General features: G+C 40.6%; 1 long non-coding RNA gene across 2 annotated transcripts in view; it reads left to right on the top strand.

Moving 5' to 3' along the window:
• LOC140128950 (uncharacterized) overlaps positions 1-23,322 on the top strand; it is a 157,846-nt gene that overhangs the window by 55,564 nt on the left and 78,960 nt on the right. For both annotated transcript variants that reach the window (XR_011855209.1, XR_011855208.1), the window contains exon 2: positions 8,078-8,222. This is a non-coding gene — a long non-coding RNA (uncharacterized lncRNA). The remainder of the gene's footprint in view (positions 1-8,077; positions 8,223-23,322) is intronic.

Here is a 23,322-nt window from a genome sequence, read left to right as displayed (position 1 = left end):
TGTCTCAAAGTGCCAACATGACAATTTTAGCAGTAACCTATTGATCTCTGCTGTATCACAAGTTTCAATCATATTAGCATCCTGAGGACAACAATACAATAGAAAGCAGGAGACATTTGGATTGTAGCCTCCCTTCAGGGTTCCCTGAAGAGGAAGAAACAGGGGACCCAAAGCAGGAGCTCCAATGATAACCCATCTCTGTCGACACCTTCTCGCTCCTTTTGTAGTCCTGGCAGCCAAGTAGATGTCACTTTAAAATAGCACTGAGTGTGGTGCGCCGTGGGCTGTCTTGGACTGCAGGAGGAAGCCTTGAGTCCTATCTGGTAAATTCTGTGCTGGGTGCCCACAGAAAGGGCTCCGAGTGCCACCTCTGGCACCCGTGCCATAGGTTCACCATCACTGCCCTAGTGCAACATCCGCAGTCAGAGTAGGCTTCAATTGTGGGTATTAAACCTGTTAATTGCTGTGGTCAGTGGGACTGCAGCATCATTTAACCTGCCTTTGGGCGGTCTTTCCCACCTGATTGCACCCCCCCCTGTGCCGTCTTCGGGGGGGGGGGGGGGCGCTGATTATTTCCTTGGCAGCCCCGAGGTCTGATGGCGTCTCAGACGTCATCTTAAAGGCACAGTGTCAGCCTATGCATGTGCATAGTTTGACACTGCTAATACCCTGAAATACATAAGTATTGCAGAGGATTATCATGAACAAGCAATGAGATGATTGCTTGTTCATGTCCCATGGTGAAAATAGTAAAAAAGTAAAAAAAAAATGTTATTCAATAAAAAAATAAAGCAATAAATCAATAAAAATGTCCATAATATATAAAGAGACATATAACACAAAAAGAGTCTAAATCATAACACAAAGCCACATTTTTTCAATTCAGAAAATGAGGAAAAAACAATGGTGTGTCTTATAGTCCGAATGTAGACTTGTGGGCATGTGTAAATTGCAGGTCATTCTTCGTACTTCATAGTACGGCCTGCATACTACACACCCGCAAGTGTGCTGGCGTCTCAGCCCTCCACTGCAGGAGGGAATGGAGGACGGCACCTGGCTGCGTTCTGCCAGCTAAAGCTGGCAGTAAGCGCAGCGCTTTATGGCTCAGCCTGTGAAAGCTATTGGCAGTAAGTGCAGCCCAAGACAACTTCAAGCAGCACGTCGGTGCCTGGGAGAGGAGGAGGGGGTGAGCGCTGCTCACCCCTGCACCTCTCCAAAGAGAAACATGGCTGCACCGGACCACTCCGTACGGAGCTGTGCGCACATTGCCGGCCTATAGGGGGCGTATGGTATATACAACCTATATGCCGTAAGTCGGCCGTATATGTATCCCCCAAAGGTCGTGTGGATGAAGCCTTATAAGGTATCCCCATACATTGGATACTCTATTAGGGACCAGTCTGAATTGTGACCCAAAGTATTAATACATGGCGGTTTTCCAATATCCTTTATTTTTGACATACGGTAACTACAGGTTCGTGAGGTAGCACCTATATTGAGAACAGGGATCTGCTGACTCCCCTCATGTAGTACACCCGCACTTGCATTGCCACTCTCTATTCGTGTTTATTGGAACACTCTATACCCTGTTATTTTTGCCGCTCCTATAGAGATGAAATGAGAGTGGCTGCCCATGCGTGGTCAACTCTCCATGCGGCCATAATGAGGGGTGTCAACGGACCTCTGTTCTCTCAGCGCCTATCATGTTTCTGTGACATATACACAGGAGATTGATACACCCCTTTAAGAATGTATAGGGATGGCTTCTAGACTGAGCCAACTCCATACAGGTTAAGTGTCTGCTGCATAAAAAAAAAAAAAAGTCCTTTACAACAAATCTGTACCACAAACAATAAATAGAATGTGTTATTAGGACAACATAGCCCATCAGATAATGTTATCACTACTTTTTTTGTCAATTCCATTAGGTGCAGTTTGCCTGTGGAGGGTGCAGGGGCACCAGAATCCTGGTGTTACGTCTTCATGAATCTGGTACCCCTGCACTGCCCCAATAGAAAACACCTTTATCAAAGAGCGCACAACACAATTCTGGTGGACTTTGCACGATAAATGTGTCGCACAATCTGATGCACCAGACGCCCCTTTCAGTGCAGAATTATGTGTTGCATGGGGTCTATAGTGCAGCTGTGAACACTTCTTAGTAAATATACCCCATTATTTTCAGTGCAAATTACTTGCACATGTTTTTAAAAATTGTTCAAAATGCACTATATGCAGTTTTTCTGTGTATAGTGCATAGGGCAACAGATTCAGAATTTCTGGTGCCCATTTTGCATACTGTAAATCTGGCGCTCCCTGCACCACTTCTATTTGGTGCACCTTTAACATAGGGTTGTGCGTCACACTTCTCACTTTGCCTGTTAAATCTGGCACATGGTCCGACTGAGCACCGTGAAGGCCCTATAATTTGTGTCAAACAATGTCTAGTGCAACTGCGCCACAAAAGAGTCACGTGCAACACAAAAGTGTTTCAGACACTTGTTAAATACCTGTGCAAGCCATTTGCACTAAAAAAAATGTGCAAAGAAAACTGGCGCAAGGACCTTAGTAAATTTGCCCTAAAGTGCAGTCGGACAAAAAAAACTGGTGCAGCGGCTTTAAAAAATGTGGTCCAATGTTTAAGATTTTTTGCAGTAAGCAGATTGATAAATATGCCCCAAGATATCCCCACATGCCATCATTCACTGATTTTCTTGTCTACTGTCTACATCACAGTGCTGATGTACTTTACCTTTGTTACAGAAAAACAGCGTAGTCCCCTGCTGCATCCAATTTTGAAAAGATGTCAAAACAGAAAAGGCTAGCATATAAAATTCATTTTAACTGGAGGTAGTAAGATATGCCAAAGAGCACTGAAACGAAGCAGCAGAGAGACATTTTGGGCCACCTCCAACTGAAAAAATGATACGAGAGTGGAAGAAACAGGTGGATCAACCGCAAAAAGCAGATAAATCAAAACACTGTTTTCTTGAGCATGCAGCAAAATGGCCACACTTAGAAGTGGACATAAGAGTGGATCACACATCACAGGAACAATGGCTTTTCTGTTTCTACCAAAATGATCATATACGAAGCCAAACAACTTGCTGCTGAGAAAGGTATTGAGGACTTCACTGGATCACCATCGTGGTACCACAGATTTATGAAGAGATGTGGTCTTGCTATCTGCACCAAAACTAGAATTGCTCAAAAAATGCCTAAAGAATATGAGTCTAAGATTGTGTCTTTTCACAAATTTGTGCTTGATCAAAGGAAGAAAATTACTTTGAAGTAATTGGGAATATGGATGAAGTCCCTTTGACATTTGATGTTCCATCAAATAGAACTGTTGATGTGAAAGGTGCTAAAACTATCACTGTGAAAACTTCAGGATATGAGAAAACACATTATACAGTTGTCCTGTTCTGCTGTGCAGATGGTACCAAATTGCCACCAATGCTGATATTCAAAAGAAAAAACATGCCAAAAGAGTTGATTCCATGAGGAGTCATTGTCCATGTTCACAAGAAAGGATGGATTGTTGACAATGGCATGAAAATATGGATAGAAAAATTGTGGTCCAAACGTCCTGGAGGACTTTAGAATAAACCTGCACTATTAGTGCTTGACCAATTTAGGGCACATATTAATGAAAACTCAAAAAAGAAATTATTATTCCTGGGGGGCTTACCAGCCAGATGCAACCACTGGACGTTTCTATCAACAAAACATTTAAAGTTTTCATGCGAGAACAATGGAACAAATGGATGGCTGGTGGAAATCATGACCTGACACCTACTGATAGAATGAGACGGCCCACATATCTGTGAGGGGGTGAAATCGGCATGGCAATCAATTAAGGATGAAACAGTTGTGAGAGCTTTAAAAAAAAAAAGTGTCATCAGCAATGCCTTCGATGGGTCTGAAGATGGCATTTTATATGAAGAGAGTGAAAACAGTGATAGTGAGCAATTCAGCTTTCTACATTCAGAAAGTAGTGATGAAGGTTTCTCCGGGCTCCCTGAAAACTAAAAGACTTCCCTAATTTAATGTCTCTCCTTATTTGACAGTAATGATAGTTGTTCATGCTGCTCTTCATGTTCATATTGTTGAAATTTTGTTTCTTTATTCTGTTACTTTTTTTTCTTTTTTCTCCTCTAAAACCTAGCTGCCTCTTAAGGCCCAGTGTGTCTTATAGTCCGAAAAATACGATATATAGTATCACCACGTCCTTAGAATAAAAGTAAATAATTATTGAACCTGCATGATGAACACCATAAAAAAACTGTTAAAAACTGTTAAATGTACTCCAGAATGATACTGTTGCAAAGTACAACATGTCCCCAAAAAAACAAGCCATCAACCAGCTCCATACCCAAAAAAGTAAAAATGTTATGCCACTTGGAAGACGGCAATGCAAAAATGATAGCTTTTTCCCCCACATTAGGGTTTTATTTGACAAATTTAGTAAAACGTAAGAAAAAATAGTCTGGTATCCCCGTAATCGTATCGACCCATAGAATAAAGATAACATGATTATTAGGCTATACGGTGAACACCAAAAAAAAAAGGAAAAAAATCCAGTACAGAATGGATACCTTTCTACTCCTGCCCTCAAAAAAAGTTAATACATTTTCAACAATGGGGGATACCAACCCCAAAATGATAACACTGGAAAAAAAAATGCTGTCCCATGGTCGCAATAACGAAAAAGGTAAAATGTTATAGCCTGCAAAAGGGGCCAATGAGGAAACTAAAATCCTGGCAGCTGCAGGGCGCTCCTTCCCTTCTGCGCCTCTCTGTGCACCCATAAAACAAGTAATGCCCACATATGGGGGGGGGGTCTCTGTACTCGGTAGCAATTGCTTAACAAATTGTAAGGTGGCTTTTTATCTTTTGGAATTGTGTAGAACTTGGGGCTAAATGAACTTATAACCGACAAAATTGGACCATTCTTAATTTCACCTCCATTTTGATGTAATTAATATGAAGATCTCAAGTGGTTAACAATCTTCCTAAAAGTTTTTTTTTGAAGGGTGCAGATTTGAAAATGGGTTGATTATATAGTGGTTTGTTATGTTAAATATGTAAAATTTCATTCAAATCAGTATTTATCCCCCAAAAATCCTGAAAATACGGAAAATCAATATTAAATTTGTAAGCCACGTGACATCAAAATAAATTACCGTATCCAGACATTTAAACAATTATGAAAATGTAAAGTAGACATATGGGAAATGTTATTCAGCAACTTATGTAGATGGTAAATCTATCTGCCTTAAAACGCAATGATTTCGAAAATATTAGCAACATTTTTTAAAAAATGTATCATTTGTTCTTTTTGTTGTAAATAAACGCAAAACTTATCAGCCAACATTTACCACTAAAATGAAGTACAACATGTGAGGAAAAAACTATCTCAGAATCGCTTTGATAAGTAACAATGTTCAAAAGTTATAACCATATAAAGCAACATATAACAGAATACAAAAAATGGGGTTGAGTCTTAAGGTATAAACTGGCTGCGTCCTTAAGGAGTTAATGTTAGTATCAAGTTTTTTTTGCTGCTATAACTATGTGTGAAAAAAAGTAGAACTTTTTGAATTTCTAAAATCGAGAATTTTTCCAAATTTTCACTAAATATCACATTTTTTTTAAACACAAAACACAACTAAAAGACATGGGGGGGGTGATTTATAAATACACTTGCACCACAATTCTGGTGTTTTTTTCCACAAAAACACTGTCTAAATTGCCTTGCACCACAGTTATCAAGGCTTTTAGACCCTTTTTTTGGAACTTTCCCGACCTGTCCTAGACCAAATGGTAGGTCTAAAGTAGGAACTGACAGTCTAATGCTGCACCAGAATTCATCATCACAGTGATTAAATCTGGTGCAGCAAAAGACCAGTGTTTTCCAGATGGAGACTGGCGGAATCTGAGACACAGTTGGGGGGAATCCACGTCGGTGCGTTGTCTGACGTGGATTTGAGTATGCCGCAATTCACTAAGCCCGTGCGCCCAAGTTCCTGCATGTGTCGCTTCTGCGCCGAGGTCCGCCGTAGTTCACCTGCTTCTTCCCAGTGTATGTGAGTGCGTTTCTTGCGACACAATTCCGTTTTTAAATTCCGGAGTTTGTCCGAATCTGTCGGGTTGTCCAACAGCCATGTCCCCCCCTCCCGATTTCTGTCACGTGCAAGCCGGCGCTGATGCGCCACAATCCGATCACGTGCGCCAAAAACCCGGGGCATTTTGGCGCACAATGGAAATGTTCGGGAAACCCGACGGAATCACGGTCCCGCGGACCCTTAGTAAATGAGCCCCATTGTTAAATCTGCTTCCAAACCCTTGATGCCGCACCATATTGTCACATGGGCACCTAGAGACTGTACCATATCTGGCTGCTGGAAGGATAGAGTAATTATGCCTTTCTTTTTAACCTTTTAAAAATCTAAGAGGCTATAGTTATACAGTGAGGATGCTGCATTGCTTTGGCTATGCGCCAGTGTATTCAATAGTAGTAGATTAGGAGTTCTTGCCCACACATTTCAAAAGATCAAATTCTACCAACTGTATCATCCAGTGAAATTTTAAATGCAAACCATAGTTGTTGTGATATATAATTGTGCAGTGTCCAAGGCAGGACGCCGATGGTACTCGCACAGATTAGAACTGATCCTTAGGTAAGCGATTGATCGCTATTAAATTGCATGCACAAATGTACTTTATAGCATCACTCTGTTGAAGTAATGAATATGTATATATATTTGTATGTTTACGTATATTTTTGGCGATCACATGATTGTTGTAATGATGTCACTTCCTTCTCATTGTATGTAAATTGTCACACTGTTATGCACACCTTACATGAAGAAGGCTCCAGGTGTAAGGACACTAGTGTTTGGACACGTGTGAATAAACGAGTACGCTTTTGCCACATTGAAGTCTCGGAGTGCTGCCATTCTGTTTGCTGTTTTACTTATGGATGGACCTTGGTTCAGGTCCTGGGATGTGCACCTGAGCTGGTTATTGCCTTCGATCTTGAGTGCTGCCTCATTTCTAACTTGTTGCTTATGTATAACTTGTTACCATATGTATATGGTATCACTCAAAATTTTACTTAGATTGCAATAATATGTATAAATGATAATACAGCATATTCAAGTCGTACTAAAAGATGGGTGTCAGATTCCCTGACAATCCAGTGCCTTTAGTTTGTTTGCTATGTTAATGCTATTTTGTTAATGCTCAAGGGCTCAAAAAAATCCTAATTCTCACTAAAGAAAAGCATGTTAATTAGCATTTTTATCTCCAATTAATTGCGTACCCTTGAGATCTGAAATGTTAAGACAGCAGTGATAGATGCTGATGTAACAGAGTGTGTACTGAACCTCTAGTGTTTAGGAATCTGTCAAGAATAACGTCTGCCTGGTTGTCACTGATACAAAGAGGAATTCGTTAAGAAATGCACGACTTAATGAGACATAATGAAACTAATCTTTGAGACATTCAATATCTCTCAATTAATTGTTATAATATAATAGTGCAAATCTTTCTAGACAAAAGCTTGTGACGCTTGCAATGATGGAGCTCTGTACTCTATTGATGGAAGGTCATTTTATACGATTCTTTCTGAATGTGCCTGGACAACTGCTTATTACAAGGACACCTTACATCTTAAAATTAATGGTTAGGCCTCTGGAATTTTCATGCTGAATTTACCATGCAACATGTAGGTCTGCAATGAATTAAATTAAAATATTTGGGAAGCAGCCAATCAAGCAGCTTCTACCCCATTAGGAACAACTGGCATGTCCAGTGGTGTAACTAGGAATGAGTGGGCCAAATAGCAAACTTTTAGCTGGATTTTCCCCAGGGACCCATTCACATCTGAGTGGAGTCTAATTACTGCTCATCTACCCATGACTACAAGAGAGTACATGTAATATGGCGCAGGGCTTCCGTGTGCCAAAAAATATAGGGGTTACTAACGTTCAATGCTCTACTTTTGAAAGTACTAAGGTATTACTACCATTACATAAGCCCACTGACTTACTGTTTATTTCTTTCTACCCAGATGTTAATTGCTGTGGACTGTCCTTGGTAGGACAGGAGTCTTGGGGACTTCCAGAGCCTCAGGTCTTTTCTACATCACAACTATGGATCGTTGATGGTACTTATCCTTATCCCAGAGATACACATCACAGAATACTACTAAACAGGTGAGATTGTTCTGTTTGTACTTCTAATGCAACTGTGTGTCACTAAGCCTGTAACTTTAATTACTCTCCATGCTACATCATTAGAAACCTTTTCTTAATGCAAGACGACTATGAATAATACTTTGACCATGGTCGTTTAATGCAACCTGTATGTGGTTTTTACGATGTACATGTACTAATAGGTCGTGGGTAAGGATAGTGCACACCAATACATAGCTCAGAAAAGTGTGGTCAGTGTGAATAGCAAACAAAAAGTATGGGAATAGCACACTGTTCCGTGTATCAGAAAAATTGTGCTTTTATATCTAACTCCGAAAAATCTGGATATTGTTCCTTTATGTAGTTCAGAACATTGTTAGTGACAATAGTGTGGTCAGTGAGAATAGTGAACATTAATATGTGTTTCGAAAAAAGACCCATTCTCTGAGAATATTGGGCTTTAATATGTTGTTCATAAAATTCCTGGACACCCACCCACAGATCCAGGCAGTGTGACCATGGCAACATTCCTGTACATGTCATCCAATGTTGTGCTTTTATACCTAGTTCAGAAAAGTCTTGTTGTCAGAGAATATTGTCAGCTCAGAAAAATCTGGATATTGCTCCTTTATGTAGTTCAGAACATTGTTAGTGATAATAGTGCACACTAATATGTAGTTCAGAAAAGTGTAGTCAGTGAGAATAGAGCACTCTAATATATGATTCAGAAAAGTCATGTTGTCAGAGAATATTGTTCTTTAACCTCTTGGCGCTCAGCGTTCGATATATCGGACGCTGAGCTGATGCCGATTCAGCTCAAGATCTGAGCCGAAACGGCATCGGGACACAACATAATAATATATAATAACAATATATAACTAATAACCTGTTAAATTGCCTTTGGGGGGTCTTTCCTCCACGATCCCAGAGCTGCCCCAGAGCTGCCTGTAGGCACTGCCTGAAAGATGGCGTCTGTGATGTCATCTTAAAGGCACAGTGTCAGCCTATGAATGGGGAGATGTACATGCGGCTGCAAATTTGCGGCCACAAATATGTCCCCATAGACGCCAATGGCGGCCCGGGGGCGATATGGGACCACACATGTGTGGCACCGTTCCGTGCCGTACAGTGGGAAAAGATAGAGCATGCTCTATCTTTTTCCCGAGTGTCCGGCCATGCACCGCTGTTCTCTATAGAGGGAGGAGGGGCCACCTCCTCCTCTTCTCCAGCCTTAGTGGGCCCCTTAGTGGGCCTCCTCCTGCAGTAAAAACAGTGCCCCAGCCCTGCGGGAATTTTAATTTAAAGGTGGCCAACCCCTTTAGGGTTAAAAGCTCTGCTTTGTTCTCACCAGAGAACAATTCTCTAGCTTGTTTATATGTTTGGTACCATGGAATTTAACATCTTGCTTTGGTGGCAATGTGGAGTTCTAAACATTAGGTCCTCATTCCAAAGGACATGACACAAGTTTACATCTGACAAAGGATAACATCTGAATTGAGTTTAGATGGATTTCCATCAGGTACATTGGTTTTCTATCACTCAAAGAAATACTGATCAGTAAATTGGTTTCCTTTGAAATGTGTGTGTAGGAGCTAGAACTATTAGTCTGTGGAAATAGGACTCAATGTAAGTGTTCATATTCTCTGTATAGTGCCATGGAATAAGTTTGCTCCATAGAGAAGCTTTTCATTTCATGTTAAAAAACAACAATTTATTGAAATAAAAGAATAAGCACTAAAGGAATGGTTAAAAATGTTAGATTTTGTTATATATTATACATGGATAGGATCAAGAATGCCTTGGAATGTAAAAAAAATAATAATCAGAAGCTGTGACATTTGCATAAAATTCATATTAGATCTTAAAACACGTAAGGGAAAATATTCTCAGAAAATGCTGTGGTGTAAAACATTTTAACTTCACCTTATGCAGATGATTTATTTAATTGATCATTTTTCCATCCTGGGCCAATTTGTCTTATTATCTGAGTGATGCAAATTCCTAACAAATGTCTTAATTTGAATGATGGGGAGGCGAGCTGAAAGGATTGTGTTTCTCAGCAGGACAATATATTTTATTTGCACTCGGAAGTCTAAAAGAAAGCTTTGTAAGAAAACATTTTGTTTTTATGACCATGGTGATTTCTATCTCTGGAGATTTGCTGCAGTAGTGCCATTAAAATTACTCTGCAAAGAGAAAAACTGTTTTTATGTGGTTTTACAGTATATAGAAAGGAGTTTGTGCATTAAAATGTGCAGTCACAGGGGAGAGCTTTTTCTTTTCTGTACAGCTGTATTTGGAAATGATGAGGCATTGCTTGAGATCACTGTCCTGTCCAGTTTAATTTCACTCGATTGTTGTCCGTGACAAATTTCATACTGGATGTCGTTCCATCATTTTCTCCACAATTAGATTCATTCCTTTAATGTCGGAGACATCAATATATCTATGTGCTTTCTTCATACTCCCCCTCCTCCCCCATCCTCAGATTTACTCACTTCCACGTTTACAAAAAGTGAATCAATTTTCTGTTAACATATTGGGGTCATAACAGGGCAAGACTTCCACCCCTGATACCATATGTAATTGCCGACCATTGTTATATTACTTAAATACATTTCTAAAATTACTATTCATTTTCAACCATCCATAATTCTTAAGGAATAGGGTAAATTCTATTCGTTTCCTAACACAGAATATGCACAAATCTTTTTTAGCTTTTTTCTGTGCAGGATCCACTCTTGCTTTATCCATTAAAATATACATTGCATTCAAATGTATGGATGCTAAATACCAACTTAAAGGAGTGTTCCCATTTCAGCAAATTATTGTTATTGTTTGTATTATAAAAAGTTATATAACTTTCCAATACACTTTCTGTATCAAATTCTAGATTGTTGTCTTTCCATAGAAATGTTCTATATTTACTTCCAGTGGATAGAAATCTGACCATGGTCACACAGATGCCCCGCTCGTTATATAACAGAGGGTATTCAGGGCTGTGGGTTATAATGGGTTTTGCATCTGTGTGACCATGGTCAGATTTCTGTCCACTGGAAGCAAACATAGAAGCTTTCAATAGAATGACAGCAAGCAGAGATCTAGAAAACTATGAGGAATTTATACAGAAAGTATATGGAACTGAGGAAAGAGACAGCCATGAGATACTTTGGTTAATTCTGGTATGAAATATGGGCTGCTGCTGTTGTAAGATAGGAGTTAAACGGGGCTGCCTGTATTCTATATGAATGAATAATATAATGATTAATGAATATATAAACAGTCATATATATTTATATAAAAACCCCTGGTGGATATTTTTCCCTTCTTTTTTTTTAATTTAGATTTTTTTTTGTTCCAAGTTTTCTACTGCAAATAGAGCATCTATAAAAACCACAGTTATAAAGGGAGGGTGACCCCCTAGAGGGGCTGATGTCCGATTAAAAGTTACAGACCCCTTCACATGCCCTTCGGACCGGGGTGGGGGGGGGGGGCTGGGGTGGCAGGGATAGTGGGAGAGACAGTATAATATTAAAAGTTGAATTCAGAAGGAAGGAGGCCGGGAATAATAAATAAAGCCAATTATTACAGTCACAGTGCCTGGATCTATGATTAAGGGCTCTTTCACGTTGCATTGCTTTTCACATCCGTGATTTCAGTGATTTCCATGGACGTTTTCACATAAGCTTATATTTTACCTGATCCTTTGTCTGTGGAAAAAATTATGAAACATGTCCTATGTTTTTCATGGATGCGGATCACGGAAGGCAATAAAAGTTTATGCAAAGAAAACTGGAGAAACTATTTTCTTTTTTCACTGATGAAGCTGAAAAACCAGGTGTGATGTTTTCAAGCAATGTTAAACCTTCTGTTTTCTTTGAGTTTATGGAGACAAAACTAATAGAAAAAGGGGACTAAATGGAGACAAAATGCAACGGATGCGTATCTGAAGATGAGCACCAATGGCAATGGGAAAGCCTGTCAGGCCTTTTACACACGAACATGTGCCTCTCGTGTATACATTCCGTATGGTGGCATGATCCCACGGGCTGCACACAGTGCAGTGGACAGGAGTCCCTGCATTATATAAAAATATTATGCAGGGACGTTTCCTTTGCTGGCAGAACAGCCGCGCCGGAACTGTAATAGTTAATACAGTTCTGGCATGGCTGTTTGGCCAGCAAAGGGAAAGTCCCTGCATTATATGGAACTCCCGTCCTCTGCTCTGCTTGCAGCCCTTGGGATTGTGCCACCATGCAGTAAGTTTACACGGGCTGAACACATTCATGTAAAACAGCCCTAAGTGTCCCTGGTTTATCATGCTTAATTTGATGGTAGCTTTAACCATGCTGCCAAAGGTCATTTGAGGTTTTTTATCTATGTCATTTGTTCTTACACCTAAGTAGCCAGCACCTAAAGCCAAATCCCACTAAACTTAATGCTTTGAATCCTTTAAAGAGTTTAAATCATCTAATTCAGGTAAAATTGGTATTTTAATGTAGCCCACACCATTCTAGAGTAATCAGTACCGTTAGTTTCAGCATCTTCTGATTAAACCAGGTTGTCTCAGATTGTCTGGTATCACACTGCTATCACAGCCACTGAATAGAGGATATCCATTTAATTTAAAGGGGATTATGCTGTTGTAAATTAAAAAAATAATTATGGTAAGGACCTTCAACTATTAAGATAAAGTAAACAGTATGTATCTAATATGTAAGTACCATATATACTCTAGTATAAGCCGAGACCCCTAATTTTAACACAAAAAACTGGAAAAACCTATTGACTCGAGTATACGCCAAGGGTGAGAAATGCATTGTTCACAGCCTCCCTATTATATAGCCACCCAGCTCCCTGTAGTATATAGCCTGCAAGCCCCCGGTAGAATATAGACAGTTGGCTCCCTGTAGTACATAGCCTGCAAGCCCCCTGTAGTATATAGCCTGCAAGCCCCCTGTAGTATATAGCCTGCCAGCCCCCTGTAGTATATAGCCTGCCAGCCCCCTGTAGTATATAGCCTGCCAGCCCCCTGTAGTATATAGCCTGCCAGCCCCCTGTAGTATATAGCCTGCCAGCCCCCTTGTAGTGTATAGCCTGCCAGCCCCCTTGTAGTATATAGCCTGCCAGCCCCCTTGTAGTGTATAGCCTGCCAGCCCCCTTGTAGTGTATAGCCTGCCAGCCCCCTTGTAGTGTATAGCCTGCCAGCCCCCTTGTAGTGTATAGCCTGCCAGCCCCCTTGTAGTGTATAGCCTGCCAGCCCCCTTGTTGTGCATAGCCTTCCAGCCCTCTAGTATATAGTCTGCACCCCCTGCCCCCAATATAATGCCTGTAGGAAAAAAAACAGTGTATTCACCTTCAGATACCCCCTGGCAGGTCCTCTTCTATGCAGCAATGTTCCAGAATTGGCTCCGTGTCCCCGCACGGTCCGTCACAGGAGGCACCATGATGTCAGCTGCTCGCTGACATCATAGTGTGTGCTGATGCCTGCGCACATAGTAGAATGTCAGCAAGCGGCTGACACCACGATCGCTGCGACGGAGCGCGTGGGGACACAGAGCCAATGCCGGAGCATTGCTGTATAGAAAAGGACCTGCCAGGGGGCATTGGAAGGTGAGTTTACTGTTTGTTTTCTTGACTCGAGTCATGCTGGCTGCAGGCCCACGACATCTCATGTGCAATGTTGCTGACATCACAGTTGTGTGTCGGCTGGGTCGTGTGCCGGCCACATACTCCAAAGTGTTCACTGATCTGCAAAAGTATTGTTCCTTGCCTTATGATTCCTGCTGTTGGCCCTACAATAGTTTCTGACCATATATTGGATATTTTAGTAAGCAGGAGCATGTTTAGTAAAGCATGTTGAAAAATATTTTTGACTGCCGTTGCTACAAAAAAAGTTTTGAAATACTATTGTGGTGTAATGGGGGGTCAGGACCTAGGAAGAAACAGATGAGCCCTAAAACTGAGCCCTCCAAACTGTCCGCTGCCTTCTTAATGGGTCCACCCTAACAGTGGTCAATAAAAAGTAGACATTCCCTCCCTAAGACAAATTGAGAACATAAAACAAGACAAAACAAGTTACCCAGAAGAATAACGTGCGGTCTGGGTAACAACTGAAATGGCAGATACAGCGCTAAGTCGGAGTCCAAAGGGACAGTCACAATGTAAGCCAGGATCAAATAACCAGAAATTCAGAAGTGATTAAGTCTAATGGTATCTTCTGGGTTAAGGTGAGTTACTTCAGCACATATAATGTCGCTTTTTAAGGCTGCCTCTTTCCAAAACAGGGCTCTTTTCATGGGGCTGTTTAACACTATTGTGTTTATAGTTTTTAGGTTAAATTTCATTTTGGATGGAGTTTATAGATGCTGACTCTAATGCTTTATCTGTACAGAATTCATTATTGAATAGTATAAATCTGTGTCGCCAATACAGAAAACAATCAATTTTACACATGTAGAATAAAACAAAATTAACAGGTAACATTGTAGCATAAGGCCCCCCCAAAAATGGGACTTTTTCTCATGTATTCTGAAAAAGTCCTGTGAGAAACACATACCTTATGGGAAAAAGCATAAAAGGAACAAGAAAAAGCTTATGTGGCAAACTAGTAAGGAAAGCAATAAGCGAGAAAGATAAAGCGTTTAAGGTGCTAAAACGTGAAGGTAGCGATGAGGCATTACAGGATTATAGAGAGAAAAATAAATCCTGTAAAAAGCAGATAAAGGCCGCAAAAATAGAGACTGAGAGAAATATTGCCAGGGAGAGCAAAAATAATCCCAAATTATTTTTCAAGTATATAAATGGGGGCGGGCGGTTCATCCCAGGCAGTGGAACACTTTGCTATCACTACAAACTGGTAAGGACTTTAGTCAACATTGGGTAGATTCCCACATTATTGGTCTATGGCCGGGCACGGTATTTTTTACCAGCCAGCACTTTAGTGGGTCCCTTTTTTGTACATAGTCCATCATAATGTATACTCTCAGGTTCCTTCACTGCCCTCGGCTCTGACCGCCATTCTTTCTGTGTCATCACCACACTGTATGTATTTTGTCTACATGTCTTGTTCATTTTTATTCTTGTAAGCAATAAAATAATTTTGTTTTATTTTCCATACACTGTCTTGGTTATTCCTCTTTTCCCTCCGGTTTTTTTCTTGGGGGGATACTATTAGTTTCAAGTATATAAATGATAAGAAACTAAAAACAGAGAGTGTGGGTCCCCTTAGAAATAACATGGGGGTCATGGTGGAAGGAGATGAGGAAAGGGCCAATCTACTGGAAGAAGCGACGGCGAAACATGCGTCGGGGTGCTGTGGCGGTGGTCATAACTTATTGGCTGGCAATTTTGGTATCATGCAACACCCGGGTGGGTAATATGCTGGATCACAACCAAAATTGTGTATACTGTTATCTTACTGATTGATATGCATTTGACAATGCTTGTTATGTATTCAGAGACTGTTGACCATTGCCACACTTTTGTTCCTGTGGATTTTAATTTATGCTTTTAAGGTTTTTTGATGGCCGTATTGAACAATAAAGTCTGCTAAACATTTTCTATATTTAAGTGGTTATTAGCATTACTTGATTGATAACACTTTGGTCCTATATATCTTTATTGGTATTGCATGTTTGTATATTGGTAATAGGAGTAGTAAACCTAGTATTGGGTTTTCTTTTTTGGTATTCATCAATCTACTGAATGTCGCCTTCTCAACTGTCTTTACCCAGGAAAATCCCCTGGTGGAAGACACAATGAGGAATAATGTAAATTCAGTTTAACCCAGGAAGAGGTACGGCACCGCCTCACAACCACTAAGATAGATAAATCACCGGGGCCAGATGGCATACACCCCCGAGTTCTGCATGAATTATGTACGGTGAATGACAGACCGTTATTTTTAATATTTGAAGATTCACTGAGGACTGGTTATGTTCCACAGGACTGGCGCATAGCAAATGTGATACCAATATACAAAGAAGGATCAAATAGCAATCCTGGAAACTACAGACCCGTGAGTCTAACTGCTGTGGTGGGGAAAATATTTGAGGGGTTTGTTAGAGATGCTATCCTGGAGTATCTCACTGTGCACAACCTTATAACCCAGCGTCAGCATGGGTTTATGAGAGATCGGTCCTGTCAGACTAATCTGATTGGTTTCTACGAGGAGGTAAGTTCAAGACTGGATCTGGGAGACGCTGTGGATGTTGTATATCTGAACTTTTCAAAGGCATTTGACACCTTGCCACATAAAAGGTTGGTATATAAAATGAGACTGCTGGGAATAGAAGAAAATCTGTGTATTTGGGTAAGTAATTGGCTTAGTGATAGAAAACAGAGGGTCATCATTAATGGCACATTCTCAGATTGGGTTGATGTTACCAGTGGAGTGCCACAGGGGTCAGTATTCGGGCCACTTCTTTTTAATATTTTTATAAATGTCCTTGTAGTGGGTTTACACAGTCAAGTTTCAATATTTGCAGATGATACTAAGCTGTGTAAAGTAATAAATACTGAGGTCGATAGTTTAGCATTACAGAGGGATTTGTGGAAGCTTGAGGAGTGGGCAGAGAAATGGTTGATGAGGTTTAATGTAGATAAATGTAAAGTTATGCACTTGGGCCATGGAAACAAAAAGTATAATTATGTTCTAAACGGTCAATTACTTAGTAAAATTGGAGCTGAAAAGGACTTGGGGGGTATTGGTGGATGGTAAACTTAATTTTAGTGACCAGAGCCAGGCGGCTGCTGCTAAAGCAAATAAAATTATGGGATGTATCAAGAGAGGAATAGATTCTCATGATAAAGACATAGCTTTGCCCTTATACAATTCCCTTGTCAGACCACACATGAATTATTGTGTACAGTTTTGGGCACCAGTGTATAAAAAGGATATAGTAGAGCTGGAACGGGTGCAGAGGAGAGCAACCAGGATTATTAGGGGAATGGGGGAACTAGAATACACTGACAGATTAAAAAATTTGGGATTATTCAGTTTAGAAAAAAGACGACTGCGGGGAGACCTCATTACAATGTACAAATACCTGAACGGACAGTACAAGGATCTCTCCAAAGATCTTTTTATACCTAGGCCTGTGACCAGGACAAGGGGGCATCCTCTACGCCTAGAGGAGAGGCGATTTTACCATCAACATAGACAAAGGTTCTTTACTGTAAGAGCAGTGAGACTATGGAACTCTCTGCCGCAGGAGGTTGTTATGGCGGACTCTATGTACATGTTCAAGAGAGGCCTGGATGCCTTTCTGGAGAGAAAAAATATCACGGGTTATGGGTATAAAACATTTATTTAATTCTTAAAGGTTGGACTTGATGGACTTGCGTCCTTTTCCAGCCTTATATACTATGATACTATGATACATAAGGTGTGTCGGTAAAGACTTCACAGGCACTAAGGAGGGGTGAGAAGATTCACTGGGGGTAGCTGTGTTCCAACAGTCTGGTTCTATAGAACTTTCCAATCTCCAAGTCAGCTTGGGTATTTAGGGGGGAGAGCTGAGTAGATCTGAAGAGGATAGAGCAGGTTTTACCTTGGCTCTGTTGACCTTATCAGAATAGGATAGGAATGCACAGCGAATAAGGGAAGGAAATGCTGGGTGTGGTAGTGTGAGAGCATTTTAACAGATGATTTAACAGAACATTTATACTTGCAGAGTATTAGAGCAGTCCTCTCAGGCAGCGGTGCTCCATTTCTTGTCTATAGTTGCAGTTTTTTTCTTAACTGGAGATGAAAGGTCATCTTCTTCTTGAGAAAGGAGGTTCCATTTTTGAAGAAGGTTGGTAGCTTCCTTTGGTATTTTAGAGCGTAGTTAATCCCATTTCAGCTTCACAACACTCAAGCAATGTTAAGATTGCCTTGTGGTTTTCTTATAGGCCTAAACAGGAAACAAGATGGTCCCCATAATGCATTTGATCCACCATCTTAGGTAATAACAGCAACCTCCAGTGGTGAGGAGCAGAAGTGCAGCAAGAGAAGACAGAGAAACAACAGCCACTAGTGGTCTATAATAAAAGTACATGAGTTTCTGACAGAAACATTGTTTACAAGGGGAAATGCATTGTCATCAATAAAACTTTTTTGTGTATGCCTACATAAGGGATCAATCAACAAGTGTTCAGTCAGTGTTCACTATACACAGGCAAATGGTTAGGAATGACTTTGTTTGTGAACACCCATCCCCCTGATCAGTAGAAAATGTAAAATTGTCCTAACTACAGTTGAGATGGAAATCATTCAGACCCCTTTAAATCTTTCACTCTTTGTTTTATTGCAGCCAATTGGTAATATCAAAAAAGTTATTTATTTATCTTGACAGACTTTCTTTTTAGAAAAATTGACATGGTCAATGGTGAAAAATCACATGGTCATAAGTATTCATACCTTTGGCTTAGTTTTGAGTAGAAGCACCCTTTTAAGCTCGTGCAGCCAGAGTATGTCTTGAGAATGATGCAACAAGTTTTTCACACCTGGATTTGGGAATATTCTGCCATTCTTCCTTGCAGATCTTCTCCATTTCTCTGAGGTTAGATGGTGAATTTTGGTGGACAGCAATATTCAAGTCTCTCACTCTTATTCTACTCTTATTTTAGCTGTGTGTTTAGGGTCATTGTCTTTTTGAAAGGTCAAACATCCGCCCAGTCTTGAGATACTCTGTAAGTCGTTTACATCTATGATCTCTGTACGTCTCTCCATCTTTCCTTCAATTGCAAACCTGTCGTCCTGTCCCTGCAGCTGAAATACACCATAGCATGATGCTGCAACCACTATGTTTTACTGTTGGGATTGTATTTGGCAGGTGATGAGCAGTGCCTTGTTTTCTCCACAAATACCACTTTGAACTAACACCATTCTATTAGTACCATCTTCATCTCAACAGACCAGAGAATTTTATATCACATACTCTGGGAGTTCTTCATGCATTATTTTTGTGAACTGTATGCATGCTTTCATATATCTTGCACTAAGGTGATAATTCAGCACACTATGCCATAAAGCCGTGATTGGTTGAGCGCTGCAGTGATAGATAGTCTTCTCATGATTGCTTAGTTTGGCTGGACAGCCAGGTCGAGGAAGATATGTGGTTGTCCCAAACTTATTCCATTTAAGGATTAAGGAGGTTACTGTGCTTTAAGGAACCTTGAGTGCTGCAGAAATTCTTTTGTATCCTTGGCTGGATCTATTCCTTTCTACAATTTTCCTTGGACAGTTCCTTAGACCTCCTGACTTTCATATGTTCTGACGTGCACTGTGAACTGTGAAGGCTTATATAGACAGGTGTGTGGCCTTCCTAATCAAACCCTATAAGTTTAATTAAACACAGCTGGTCTCCAATGAAGGAGTAGAACCATTTCAAAGAGGATAAGAAGAAATGGACAGCATGTGAGTTAAATATGAGTGTCACAGCAAAAGGTCTGATTAATTATGTGATATTTCAGTTTTTCTTGTTTAATAAATCAGCAAAAATATCTACATTTCTGTTTTTTTCTGTGAAGATAAGGTGCAGAATGTACATTAATGAGCAAAAAATAACTTTTTGACCCTATAAATTGGCTGCAATGAAACAAAAAGAGAAATTTAAAGGGGTCTGAATACATTCTGTACAAAATGCTTGCACCATTTACAAAATGATAGATTCACTTTAAGTCAAGGTACAAGGACTTTACGAATAATAAAGGTAATCTGTATCTCATAGCTGGGGGTTTGCCATGTTTTCCTTATCTGGTTTGTGAGCATAATGTAATTGTAATACTATAACTTTATCTCAATGTATTTTTCAGTCACTCGAATATGCATTCTTTAATTTTCTCTTCTATCCCAGCTGCAGCTAACAGACAATCTAGTACATATGCTCAATTAAACAACAAAAAGATACATTTACTAGCTGTGATTGTTATGGTCCTGGTCTACATCATATTTTACAATGTGCTTTTGAGCAGTTGCTAGCTATCTTTTAACTATTTTGCATTTGGCAAAGAGACATACCCAAAAATATGTATGCATTTATTTTATTTAATATCAAATATTTGCTTTATTTTTATAATGTCCCTAACAAAGCATATTCAAATACAGTTGTTTAAATCTATAAAAATGTTTTATAAAATAAGAAAAATGAAATAAAATGTTAATTTTCAATTAAGAATAGCTAATTGCACAAATAAAAATAAAAGAACAATTAAATTGCTTCTTTATTTTTTTTTATATTCTAGTATTTTCCAAGGAAAATAAAATCTTTCATAATAGCAGTAACTCAATGAAAAACAAGCAACATTGAAATTCATAACAAGTTTATATAAAATTTACACTATTTAGACTTTTTTTTTTTCCAGTAATGTAAAATGTTTATGTTTTAAGATACTTTTAGTATTGTTCAGCAATAGAATTTTTTTTGTAAATTTCCGATAATAAAGTTTTGATCTTTTTTCACATCATTGTGGTCATGTGACGTGTTGTCAGGATTCAGGGTTAGTGGACCCACAGTACCACTGCAAGCGAGGTCGTAAGCTGACACCTGGGAGTAGAGTCTAAGTGGCAACTGATTTTCACCACAGCCCGCCACAAAGAGGGTTGAACTTTCTGCGGCGGGAAACCACCAGGTCACTCCACAGGAGCGACTTTGCTTGCGGTGGCGGCCAAGGAGAGGTAAAGATTGTGAGGAAGAATCCTGGTTGGTCAGGTGTGGCAGCAGAGGAACATAGTCAGGAACAGAACTGGGGTCATAACGGGAAATCAGGATAAATGCACAGGGAATCAAATACAGCTTTTCACTAAGGCACAAGACACAAAGATCTGGCAGCGGACACAGGAAGTTTGGGGAATTTAACTTGGAAGGCGGCTGGCCAGTGCCAATCGTCGGCGCTCTGGCCCTTTCAATCTTAAAAAGTGAGGGGACCGCTGCTGGAGCCAGGGAAAGTGCTGCTGATGCTCGTGTGGAGGGGTAAAGAGAGGAACACGGGTGCACCTGCGAACTGAGGTGCAGGAGCACCTGTGACAGTCCCCCCACTTTGGCCTCCCCCTCTTCTTGGCCTGAAGGAACCTTTGAAGAACAGAATGGTCCAGAATATTGACTTTAGGCTCCCAGGTCCTCTCTTTTGGCCCGAACTCCTTCCATTCAATAGGGAAGAAACGTTTCCATGTAACCGACTTTATGTCGAGGACCTCCTTTCCCTCAAAGACATTGGTGGAATCCGCCTCAGGAGAAGGTACTTGCCAGGAGAAACTGTTCAGAATGACAGGCTTTACAAGGGAGACATGGAAGTAGTTCGGGATGTGCATGGTGGGAGGAAGATGAAGCTTATAAGCCACAGGGTTGATGCGATTCTGAATCTCAAATGGACCCAGGAAATGTGGACCGAGTTTGTATGTTGGAATTTTCAGCTGGACATACTTGGAGGACAGCCACACTTTATCACCCGGAGAAAAGACTGGAGGAGGCCTGCATTTCTTGTCAGCCTGGGTCTTGGTGTGGGCGGATGCCTGGAGTAGAGACTGTCGCTTTTGCTCCCAGATGGACTTGAGATCTCGGACCAATTTTTCCACAACAGAAACATCAGAGCACACAGCAAGAGGGAAAGGTGGATGTTGTCCATAAGCAATGAAGAAGGGAGCGGTGCCGGCAGATTCAGAGTCCAAGGAATTGTAGGAAAATTCTGCCCATGGTAACAGAATGGACCAGACGTCTTGTCCGGCGGAAACCATCCCAGAGTCTGATTAACCCTCTTCACTTGTCCGTTAGACTGCAGATGGTAAGCAGAGGCGAAGTCCAGCTTTACTTGAAGTTGGCTGCAGAGCGAATGCCAGAACTGAAGAAATAAACTAGACCCCTCAGTCTGACACAATATGCAGTGTAAGACCTTGAAGCCGGAAGATGTGGAGGAAGAACAAGCTGGCTAGACAAGGAGAAGACTGCAGACCAGGCAGAGGAATGAAGTGGGACATCTTAGAAAACTGGTCGGCAATTATCTAGATGATGGTATTAAGATGACGGTATGAAAGATCCATAAAAAAAGTCCACGGCAATGGAAAAAGACTTGCAGGTTTGAGGCATGATGACTTGTTATGGGCAGGATCTCTTCAAATCTTATACAACCTTTACCAGATCTGGCCACCAATAGAAACTAGGTACAAAAGCGACAGCTCTCTGCACCCCAGGGTGCTCAACCAAACGTGAGCAACGTCCCCAAGTTAGTATCCTCTTCTGAAGAGCTGGTTGGACATCGGTCTTGCCAGAAGGAAGCTGACTTAGATCCACAGGAGCAGCGGGAACCATGCGTTCAGGCGGAACAATATGTCAAGGAACAGGTTTTTCAACAATGACATCTGAGGCATGAGAGAGGACATCGGCCTTAAAGGGGTATTCTCGTTTGGGCACTCACATTCAGTTTGATAAATCTGCCATATATAAACATTTCTTCAATTAGATGTTATTAAAAAAAATGTTCCTGTGTGAAGATAATTTCTTATAAATGTAGTGATATGGTCCCTTAGAAACGAGATGGCTTCCTCGGATACGGCCACCTCTGCTGGAGGGATTGCACAAAGAAACAAAAGGTTTTTGTATATGAAATGTCCGGGAGTTACTGCAAATCCCACATCAGTCCTGTGGTAATGATCGCTGAATCCAGGAGGTCAGGCAGGACTCTATAGCCCAAGTCTGGCCATGGCTGCCAGAGTGTCACGTGGTCGTATCCGAGGAAGCCATCTTGTTTCTAAGGGACAACATGACTACATTTATGAGAAATTATCTTCACACAGGAACATTTTTTTTTAATAACATCCAATTGAAGAAATGTTTATATATGGAAGATTAATGAAACTGAATGTGAGCGTCCAGACGAGAATACCCCTTTAACATAATTTTCCACAGGACAGAAATGTATCAGGAAATTGAAGCGGGAGAAGAAGAGGGACAACCAAGCCTGTCATGGATTGAGACGCTGAGAAGTCTGGAGATACAGGAGGTTTTCGTGATCAGTACAGATACTGGGGGTCATTTACTAATATTTCCGATTTGCGCCAATTTTGGTGCATACGATCGGATTGTGGCGCATCGGCGCTGGCATTCACGCGACGGAAATGGGGGGGCGTGGCCGAACGAAA

This window comes from Engystomops pustulosus, chromosome 4, assembly GCF_040894005.1.
Source record: "Engystomops pustulosus chromosome 4, aEngPut4.maternal, whole genome shotgun sequence".
NCBI lineage: Eukaryota > Metazoa > Chordata > Amphibia > Anura > Leptodactylidae > Engystomops > Engystomops pustulosus.
This window is presented reverse-complemented; position numbering and strand designations above follow the sequence as displayed.